At 35.2% G+C, this 11,954-nt stretch overlaps 1 long non-coding RNA gene across 1 annotated transcript; it reads right to left on the reverse strand.

Annotated features, from left to right (window-relative positions):
• Positions 1–6,440: 6,440 nt before the first annotated feature.
• Positions 6,441–11,731, reverse strand: LOC126831761 (uncharacterized). The gene is made up of 2 exons (XR_007684296.2): positions 10,571–11,731; positions 6,441–9,201 (listed from the first exon to the last, which is right to left on the reverse strand). It is a non-coding gene; the product is annotated as an uncharacterized LOC126831761 (long non-coding RNA).
• Between the last annotated feature and the right edge of the window lie 223 nt (positions 11,732–11,954).

An 11,954-nucleotide genomic window follows, 5' to 3' on the forward strand; every position in this document is an offset into this window, starting at 1 on the left:
TACGAACTTAACTTCTCGGTTAACCTAATCCGAAACTTAAGGCGAGTTCACACTGTGGTTTTTATCTGAATTGAATATTCAGAACAAAGTCTTATTCCGGATTTAGGCGTCACACTCAATTCGCTAAAATCCAACTGAATCAGAAATAACGAATCGGTATATATTTTTAACGAATCGGTATATATTTTTTCCGAATTCAATCTGGAACAACTATTCCCAATCGGATTATTCGCAGTCAAGATTTGAGTGTGGCGCATTTGATTCAGATCAACGGGTTTACCGGAACCGAATAATTTTGCGCGCATGTTCACTTCTACTTCCGTTTTATCGCTTGGAGGGAAACGTGTGTATTTTCCGGCCCAATAGTCTGCATATAAATAAAAATCAGTTGGCGTATAACCTACATAGGCGTAGCCCTACCTCACTGAAACATACTACGGTAAAACATAACCAGTTAAAAATCCAAATACAAAGATATGGTGTGTTCAGATCACGGCTGTTCATTTAAGGCCCAGACTTTAGTTTTCGAGTCGCAGTTTAACGTTCTACTGTTCTGCTCCGACTGGGCTAATGATACTTCAATTTTGATAGGCTAAGCACTAAAATCAATCTAATATTATCCAATCAAATTATTATTTGGATTTTATCTTAGTTAAAATTTCGTGAAACAAAAAACCTAAGATAAAATCACTAAAATAGATTTTAACTAAAACCGAAATGAAATTTTAAATTTTATCCGTTTCACGAAGATCAATTTTAACTTAAAATGCAATTTTAACAGATTTTAGTTAAAATTGCTTGCGCCCGCGCAGTGCACAATTCCGATGCGGGCAATTAGGGTGTAAGCAAATACGCTTCGAAACTGAAAACTGTTGACAGGTTGAACTAACACTCGGCAAACCTCAACAGATTCTAGTACCCTACATCTAATCTCGGCTGTATGACCAAGTCCGCCATTAGAACTACTTTCAAGTTCCCGGATTACAATGGCGTTGTCCATGACGACCAATGACGTCATTGATGACGACGTATTTGAAGAATGTTTTATCTTACAAAATTTTCAAAGTTTGAAGCTGTTTTTCTTTCAAGTTTATCCGATTTTCTTTAGACAAGGACGAATTTGCACTGAAAATTCTATACACTCTTCGAACGACGCAATTTTGAGAACTTCTTTCTAAACGCGGGCAAGTTCCCTTATAAGTAAACCGGTGTCGCATCGCAAATGTATAGGCGTAGGTACATATCACTTACTGTCACACAGCCGAGGCTAGATCTAGGATACCGGAATCTGCCGAGGTTTGCCGAGTGGTTGAACTAACGGTTACAATATCAATGGGAAGAGCTTCATATATACGTTGTAGCAATATTTGCACATGATCAGACAGTCTTAGAGAGGTGAAATAAATGAGTTTATTGCGTATTATTCGTTTCGAAATGCATCGGTGGGTTGGCCTTAACCTTGGCATTTTATTTGTGACCTTGGCATTTGCTTTACTCGCAGGCTTCAATGGAAATAATGTGTATCGATAAACTAAATCTCTTGAATTTCGTAGTTTTAGGGTATTTCGGATAACAGAAAATATTGAGAATTGTCACAAACATACCATATTTGTGACTCAAACGACTAATGTATATTGTAAATTGTAGTCAAATTTTAAAAGTATTTAACAACTTTGAAACTAATCCACCAAATAGCCAATGTTTCCATGCCTGATTTGAAATGTCATCCCGATATATACAGTTTCAAAAATAGTCTGAAATTACGAAAGTGCCACACTCCTTATTGGATAATGCCTATTTATCTTAACTAAAATGATTTTTCCCCAAGAAAAAATATCTTTGGCTCCTATATAAAACTTCTCTGATTTATGTTGTCTTATTCACGTAAGCCTTCATTAAGAAATAATATTAAATTTATGATATTAAAATATAATTTCGAATAGGCCTATAACATTTTTCAATAAACATATTTGAGATTATTAATTTATCATTTTACAAATCATTATAACCCCCAAACCATATGAGTAAATACTTTGCATATGGCATGGCTAGTATTATAGGCCTTCTAATACCAAGAAATTTGCCATTTTAAACGAAGATATTTTTTATAGATAAGAGTGCTCTTCTATCCATGATGTCAAGTAACCGCGAATGTAAGTAAACTATGGGTCAGCGATCTGAGATGAAATGAAATTTTAATGGGGTTTAGCGTCCTACTGTCCTACTCTAACTGGGCTAATGAAGACGGGCTTATGCCATGCAGTCTGCTATGAGGTATATTTTGCCTGGACAGCGGCGCTACAGCCTACTTTTATATCGAATTCCACATGCCAAAGGATCTTTTACGTGCACGCCAATGTGTACACAGGACCTCAGTTTTTCGTTCCATCCGAAAGGACTATAAGTTGTATCTTGCCAGGCTTTCTGTCCCACACTACTGACAAGGATGAACTGCGCCGAAAAAATAAGATGAACATTCTCGGTCAAGGCATGGATGGAATACGGCACCCGCAGGCTAGGGAGCCATCGTCTTACTCACTGAAACACCTTGGCCCACCTGTCGTCAAAAGAATACAACATTGAATGAAATTTAATGAGGTGTGTGCGACAGCTAAATATTCCTATTGCAGAGCGATTTTCTATCTTCATTTTTATTTACATGACAAATCCATAATCAATACTCTAGACCACACCTGCTTTAGACGCTATTATGACCGACCAAGACTAAATTTTCCGAAAATTCAGGACATCACTCACAGAGAGTACCGATCAGAGGCTTGTCTATCGAGTGATACAGCTTTTATTCTTATATATTAAACGTCTAATTAAGTTCATTTTACTGAGAATTTAAATTTATTCAGTTTTCCTTATCTTTTTGACATCGTATAGCCAGAGCGGACAGCTCTTTATCTAAATCTTGCATATTGTCTCTTAAATAAAATAAATTATAGGGGTAAATGTAATGAAATATCCTACTTATCTCCACGAACTAGACGAATGAATTCTAGGTAATGCATTTACCACTTTGCATTTTGTTATGCAATACTTTCACGGAGAATCGTTTATAAGTAATATGTTTTATTCTCCGAGAGTAACATATTAACACACAGTTATAATAAGTAGTATTAATATGATATACATGGTATTCATATGTCAGAATTTAGTTTATAAATATAGTTTGTAAGTCTTTTATCTGGGTCAAAGATAAATTATCGAGTTCACTAGATTTTCTTTGTTGATTTATTGACAACATTCATTCTTACATTCAGTCTTAGTGCCATAATCTATGTGTATATTCAAAAAGAAAAAAAATGTCCTGTGTAGACACGGTAAGACAAAAATATCTGGTAGGGAGGGTATCGTAAATACTTTAAAACGGTCATGATGTCCGATTTGAATAAATGAGGTTTGCATGCAAGGCGACTCTTTCAGGGTGTGGTATTTATCCTCGAATACAGTGACCATAATTCAAGTCCAATGTCTGCAATGTTTACGTCAAACACTCTTAGGGGATCAGTCAAAGTACATATAAATATCAACTCACTAACAAAATAAAAAGCAAACCTTTACCACAAACGATTCCAATATATTTCAATACACATAGTTAGAAAATAATAATGTTGTTGAGATTCGGGGACTGGAATATCATCTGGTCAGCACACCATTCCTCGAAATCAAAATTTTCAGCTGCCTATGCATAGTATCGTAAATAATAAGAACTATGGCGGTGGTGGGGACCCTAAATTAAGTGGGTTACTAGACCGACAATAAATGGAATCCGTTTCCAGAATATTCCCGATTCAAAAGTAAACTTGATAAATTGGCGTAAGTGAAGCCAGCAGCTCAATGGAGTTAGGATACCATTTTGTTTTGCCTAACTGTTTCACTACATCTACCAATATTTGGTGCACCAGTTGGGCTCTTTTTTGACAAGGATAGACCAAGGTCCGATTCTCGATTGAATCAATTATCAGTTGATTAGTAAATCCCGCTTGATCGAACAAAATTCTGACATAGTTCAAACCATAATATTGTTATATGGAACGAATTTGTAGATAATTTATATTGTTAACTGGTCGATTCTGTTAGGCATATGGTAACACCTGAATGTTTATTACAATACAACAAAGCAGATGTTTCAGCAAATCGACTTGTACGGGAAAATAGAAATTACGACTTTAATGCTCATTTAGACAATCGACTAAAATGAATCATGCCGAAACGATTGAAGCCGAAATTCAAACGACTGGTGCCAGCGCAAATCGTGTTTTAGAGTAGAATGGTCAATTTACAATGTCTGCGTTTTACGCTTATGAATGTTTGAACTTTGTGTTACTTTAGAATAAACAACATTTTGAAGCATTTATTTTAATATAATGTTTATCAGTCGCAGCCTGACATTTCTACTTGTAAAAAGCGTCGGGATATTTCTTCAGTAGAGACACATTGATCATTCGACCTAGTCTCAGTGACGGGTCGTGTTGGCTAGTCTTACCAGACAAAAAAATATGTGAGTCATATCGACACAGAAATACATAAATAAACGAAACATTATATTGTAAGCATGAAAGCCATTTAATAGCCAAATTACAAATACATAAATTGTTCAGTTCTGTAATAAGCTAAAAAGTTACAACATAAGCAATGGTATTATTACTAGCTAACCAATTTAAATAAATCCAATAATAATGATTTTTGTTCAAATATGGAATAAAAAATCCAAAATGCAATTTCTTCAAATGTATAAAATAAAGATTTAAAAATCCAAATTTATGAAGCAGCTTGTTTTAAATCATCTCAAGGTTTCAAAATCTTTCACGGATCCTACATCTTTTTAATTTAAACCATGTTGTTCTTAGCGTTTTAACGTCCGTTTCCACCGAAGGTGATATCGCAGACAAGGTCTTATTTTTTTTTATTTTCATTATCTCAGCGCACGCGCAGGGGTCTTTCATGTAGGAGGAAACAGGTACCCGGAGTAAATCCATGAGGTTGAGAAGGCGCCCCTTTATCTCCAAACAACATACGCTCACACCAGGAATCGAAACCACAACCGCAAGGCAGAGGTGACCGGCCAGCTAGAGGTCGAAGCGCGACATTCTCGACCACTAGGCCACCCCAACCCCCCTAAAACCAATCAGATTTAAGTTTATATAGCGCGAATTACTTAAATGTAGGCTATGTTTTGTTGGACATGTCAATGTTTCAAGGCTAATGTTATATTGTTCAAGGCATACATTGTTTAGTCTATGCTGTATAGCATGTTTAATTTTAATTTTTAAACATCGATTGTGTTGGTAGTGCCAATGCAATAATAGGGACCTTTCGCATCGGTACGAAAACGAACACCAAAACGAACATATGTTCATTTACGTTTTCGTTTTCGTATCCTTGATCACGCGGTTTCGCAATCCGATGTACGATAATAACTAGATGGCGTTAATTTCCACTCCATGAACTTCTCGGTCAAGGCAAAGTTTTCAATCGATTTTTTTGCAGATGTACAACAAATCAAGCAGAATATTCCTTGTGAGCACATTCTACGAACATTCAACTATATACACAAAGTCTCGAAAAATGGTGAAAAATTCAATATATGAGACAAGAAACATATTCGTTTGCATACCTACGTAAATCCAGCTCCATACGCGTAACGTTTTTCACTGGCCGAACACTCATTACGGATTGACGTCACAAGTACACACGAATCGATGACGTTTTCGTATTCGTTTTCGTACCGGTGCGAAAGGTCCCTAATATGTTTAACTATATAGAGTATTTACATTTTTATTTATGTGAGTGGAGGGGGGGGGGGGGGGTATGATGTTAAGACGGCCCTGGCTCTAGTTGAGTGTCCGGATGCGCTTTGAAAGTAATAAAAAAAGAACAATCCTTCTACAATGTTGATCCTCTCAAATGACTAATATTATAACTGACAACAATTTCAATCATACCTTTTTAGGAAATGAATCATCATGGCAAACTTAGGTTTCTCCGGGAATTTGAAAGAATGTCCATTGAAATTCACAAACAGAACATGACTGTAAACACTTAGGGAATATTTTAACAAGTTTATGTGGTTCCCGAAACAACACCGTTGCCTAGTTTAAAGTATTTTAGGTATACTTAGTTTCTTCCACGGCGAAATACTGTTAATAACTGCGCATATTCAAGAATGAAAGTCATTTGCATAAATTATACATGTAAATGATAACAACATCAGCAAATCTTCTCCGACCCATTTATAACCCTGTGTGGTACCACATTCCATAAGATGGAAATTATACTAACATTTCTACTTGTAAACAGTATCGGAATATTTCTTCAGTAGAGACACATTGATCATTCGACCTAGTAATGTTGGCTAGTCTCATCAGACAAAAATTAGAAGTATGTGTGTCACATCAACACAGAAAAAATCCCACAAATGAACGAAAAAATATATTGTAAGCAATGATAGCCCTTTAATTATAGCCAAATTACAAATACATAAATTAATCATTTTTCTAATAAGCTATATATAAATTTACGACATAAGCATACTAAATACATATAATAATTTAGAGAAAATGTTGTTCAAACGTTTGTTTAATCACATGTATAAGCAATATTATTATTTGTAACGAACCGAATAAAGCCCTTTAATAGCCAAATTACAAATACATAAATTTCAGATTTTTTTTTTTATATATATAAACCATCTATAAATATATATAGATTTGAAAAAGGGTAAAAAATAATTTGTTCAAATATTTGTTAAATAACAAGTATCATGAGTGGTATTATTACTAACGAATCCAATTCAATTAAATCGAATAAATGTATGAAGACTTTTGTTCAAATATGGAATAGTGAATAATTCAATTTCTTCGAATTAATAAAATAAATTACATGTAAAAAGAAAAATCCAAATATATGAAGCAGTCCGTTTTAAATTATCTTCAAGTTTCACAATTCCGAATCTTTCAAGAATCTTACATCTTTTTAATTTAAACCAACCAGATTTATGTTTGTATAGCGCGAATTCCTTAAATTTATGACCTGGGCACTTTGCTCGGAATCACTAAAAGATAGTCTGCGTTTCTTACAGAAGACACTCGCAGAAAAACGTTGAATGATTGAACATGATGCGTGCCTTAACCGGGGCCGTCTTAACACATGTATCACGCTGGGCAATTGTCGGGAGGCATGGGTGGGGGCGACCATATTTTTTTTGCTGAACTATTAAATGTTTCAAGGTTCATGTAAACGCATGTGTTGATTATTCTATGCAGTAAGGCATGCTTTATTTTAAACATTTAAACACCAATTCTGTTGGTAGTGTCAATACATTAAATATATTTAACTATATCGACTGTTTACATTTTTATTCATGTGAGTGGAAGGTGGGGGGAATATGATGTTAAGACGGCCAAGGTCCTAGTTCAGTGTCAGGATGCGCTTTGAAAATAATAAAAGAGATTAATCCTTCTACATTGTAGATCCTTTCAGATGACCATCAGATAGCCCGTTCAGGCGCTTATTTTTAAACCAGTTCATAATCGCTGGGGTTTTTAAGACAGCATCGTGTTGCGTTCAAACGTACTAAAAGCCAAACCAGTTTAACTATTCTGACCTCTTCGGTCGGAGGTTAGAGTTAATTGCGCATGGGTAGCTTCATATTCTTTATTCGGTTCTCGCACGCTTTAGATAACATTGGCACAGTCTGACCCCGATATTTTCACAGGAATGTAACTTACTGCGTACTGCGCATGCTCAAAGCAAGCTGGAGCTGGGTTTTTTAAGCCAACCCGTTCAGACGGCAAAGATGAACCAGTTTAAAATAAAAAGCCTTCTCGAAGACAGGACGCGAGCTGGGGTTTTTTAACTGGTTTATTTGCCCCACATGTGCGTTCAGACGCCAAAGTTAAACTGGTTTAACAATCCCCGGGGTTTTTAAACCAGTTCAACTTAAGCGTCTGAACGTGACTTAATATAACTAACTACAATTTCAATTTTATAATTTTTTTTAGGAAACTACACAATACATGTATATTCATAGAAGCAACAAAATAATTATAATACTTTCAGAATAATCCAATTAACTACAATTTCAATCTTATATATTTAGGAAATAGGCCTACACAATATATTCATACAAGCGACAAACTAATTATAATACTTTCAGAAGGATACACGTAATGCTTAAATATATAAAGTTTACTTTCAATTTTGCCAAACTTTAGTAAATTTGAGGTGTGTGGTTGTTTTACCAGGTAACCGAAATTCCCAGAAAATATTGTCCAATACGTACTGTACATAGTTCACAAAATTAAAGGTTCGGGTCAACTTTTATTTTAAAGCAACGCCGAATCCGTATACTCTCTACAAATAATGAACAAAACGTGTAAAATATTTAAATCATTTGAAACATGCACGATCAGAATTTAAAGATATTATGAGAAGTCGTTAAATTGTAACGGTCGGTGCGAATTATTATTTCTATGTTAAGGTACCCCGAACCACTATGAAGTCAAAATAATCACAAATTTTATTTATTTATTTATTTTTTTTCAAAGTTGACCCGAAACTTTAATACGACTGTAACAGATAATAACATATAGTGATGCCATGTAAAGACTGTGCGCTCATTAGCAACAGTTTTAAGGTTAGCCAGTACGACGTAGTATGCTGTGATATAAATTGTTTTCAAGAATGCCAAACTGTTGTCGGTATCAGGGACCGAACTACCCGAAGAAGCTTGAAAAGAAATCATCAAAACTCTGACAATCAAACACTGTAATATAACTAAATTAACTCATTTAAATTATTGTGGGCTATAATTCGAGTATAAAATTTGATTTGTCCGGGTTATTACATACTTCAAAATAAAAATAAGTTTAGAAACGGATGATCCAATTTTGCTCGACAGACCTTTATATTTTAAATGACCGAGACTTATTTTTCCGTATATTCTTTAGCAAGTGATATGTTAAAGTGTAGTATCCATCATACATATAACATAACCGTTACAAAAATAGCATTTATTAACGTTAGGTTAGACAAAAAACAATCATATCAAAAAACATAATAAAATCAGTAAATACAAAAAACGCAAAAGGAAAGAAAAAAAAGCAAAAAGAAAATTCTTTACATCTTCACATTAATGTAATTCTTCACATCCTCACATTAATATGATTCTTCAAATCTTCACCCCTCCACCTGAAATCATAAAGGCAGCAAATTTAATATTTATAATTTATATTTTACTGTAAAATGGTTTGTGACTGTAGGAGTGGGATCTTGTATTAGTTTCAATATAAGATTCGGCGAAGATATTTTAACTATATAAAATTAAAATTTAATCGGGAAGTAATTCTGTTATCTTCAACTGCCAACGACCTCTTAACGTGACGACACATTAGATTTGTGTGTTTGAAACATGACACTTTTACACGGTATTCACGGTTATTTATGTGCATACGTTTCAAGCCATATTATTTTATTCCAGACTAACTTTACTTTAAATTAATGTATTTAATGGACTTGATCTTATGACACATGCTGGGAGACATGGTGGCTAAGTGGGTCAGACGCTGGCTTCCTAGCTTGGAGTTCGCGTGCTCGATCCCTGCATTGGCCGAGAAAGTTAATCAAGATTTTCCGACGTGGTTTCCCCTTGTCAGTGGTTTAGGACGGAGGGTCTGACAAGGACAGCTGTCTAGTTAGTCGGATGGGACGGAAAACCGAGGTCCCGTGTACACATTGGCGTGCACATAAAAGATCCCTTGGCAGTTAGAATTCGATATAAGCGTAGGCCATAGTGCCGCTGCCTGGGCAAAATTACCCTCGTAGCACACTGCGTTAGCCCAGTCGGAGCAAACCAGTAGGGCGTTAAACCCCATTTCATTTCATTTATTTATTTATGACACATGCTACGGGTAGTATGACTCAAGGAATGGTGAAGTACCGTCGACTGTTAATATTTACATCCAATTCTCGGAGAAAAATTCTTAAACAATGCAGAATTTTAATGACCTTCGCGCGCGAATATTCATCATTCTTAGAGAGGACGAAAAGTTGGCTCAATATCAGAATATATTCACTACAGACATTATATCTCTAGTACACATAAACGAGGGTTGAGGTTAGTTTTGAATAGAATTGTTTTGGCTAAGAATCGTTGTAAATATAACACTGATAAACCATAATATAATACGAAGAAAGATTTTGCGTAACAAATGGCGATATAGTCTTGAACTATGCTGTGTTTCTCCGGGAATTTCAGAGAATGTCCATTCAAATTCACAAACAGAACATGACGAAATACATTAGACATGTTTTAACAAGTTTATGTGGGTCCACAAACAAGGCTGTTGCCTAGTTTAAAGTATTTTAAGTATACTTAGTTTCTTAAAGCTGCAATGTTTTAAATCTGAAGACAAAATTGCATAATTTAACACAATTATTTGAAGGGTGGGTAAATTTTCACTACGAAACACTATTAGTAACTGCGCATATTCAAGAACGAAAGTCATTTGCATAAATTATGCATGTAAATGACAACAGCATCAACAAATCTATAACTTACCATTTTAATAAGTGATACAAGTCATCACCCTTTTAGGGTAACCTCCTTTTCTTGCAGGAACTAAGCCCAGGCTGGCTCTTGAGATTAACAGAAAAGTAAATCCCAAATTTCTCCCCATCACCAACAACGTTTTGACCATCCCATCCATGATGGCACAGCCTTTCCTCCCGACTGTTTTAAACATCCCCCAACTTCGTCTTCAGGATTATAGCTTCAAATACTCTCGGAATTAACCGATTTTCCAAACACCAATGCCAAGATTCTGGCAAATAATTATTTAGACTCACTTGTAACTAATCTTTTAATGTCCAACTGACACAATTTATTGTCTTTAGTCAATCGTCTCTTTTCTCTAATGGATCTAAAAACAGCCTATACACTATAAAAAGTTATTAAAACTGTTTTAATTTATATTGTCAATATTTAATAAATTGATCCAATTCTGTATTAGTGAGTATGTTCAAGGGAAGCGGATGAAAACAGTCTAAAGACCTTGACAACCTTCCTTAGTCCATATATAAAACCACTTTGTCTTGGTCTTGTCTTGCCCTTTCCCATTTTGTCTCAAGATCGTACTCAGCTTCTCAATAAATATCAAACACAAGAGTTCGTTACAGTTAGTGAGTGTGCTCTAAACTTCCAGCAGAGAACAATCGCAACACTTTAACAACTTTGTTGAATCTTCCTCTGAAACTGTGCTTTTTTGTTCCCTTTCCCATTCTTCTGTAGGGGTGTGCCTTTAATTTAAATTCTGGGACGTTCCTCAAAACTGATTTATGTCGATTAATTCGACTGATAGGCATTGATTCCTAATTGTTCTAGTGTTTCTTTACTTGAGGTTATTTCCAATTAGGCTCGCCAGAGACCAATCACGAAATGTGTGGTGTTCAAAGAATATGCACTAAGGTCTTGGGATGCTGAGATGAAGGTATTTGCGATTGAAGACATCTTAATATCGGACCTAGTATAAGACGACATAACTGCAAATACAAATTAAATGTCTACAAAGTCTTGATGGAGTGGTACGGCTAATAACACACAAGTTTAAAATTGTTCACTTAACTAAGATGGCTCCCTTGAAAATACACTGCTCTATCTGTCTGAACTGTTCGCAATGATCTAGATTGCTCTACTGATCTCATGATATCTCATACTGGGCTTTTGTGCATATCTACCAAATTTGATTGGCTGTTAATTATGTCCACGCGCATGTTTAAACCACTCGCTAGTACGCCATGGTTTAACATTGATCGAAAGACCCATACATAAGCAGTATTTCTGGAGAACGAACAATTCATTGGAAAACCCAGATTTTAACTTGGCACAGTTCCATTAGCACTATGTCATTTTCTTTTATTTGATTTTTGTCAGATTCAATTTTCGG

Source organism: Patella vulgata, chromosome 9 (assembly GCF_932274485.2).
Source record: "Patella vulgata chromosome 9, xgPatVulg1.2, whole genome shotgun sequence".
NCBI lineage: Eukaryota > Metazoa > Mollusca > Gastropoda > Patellidae > Patella > Patella vulgata.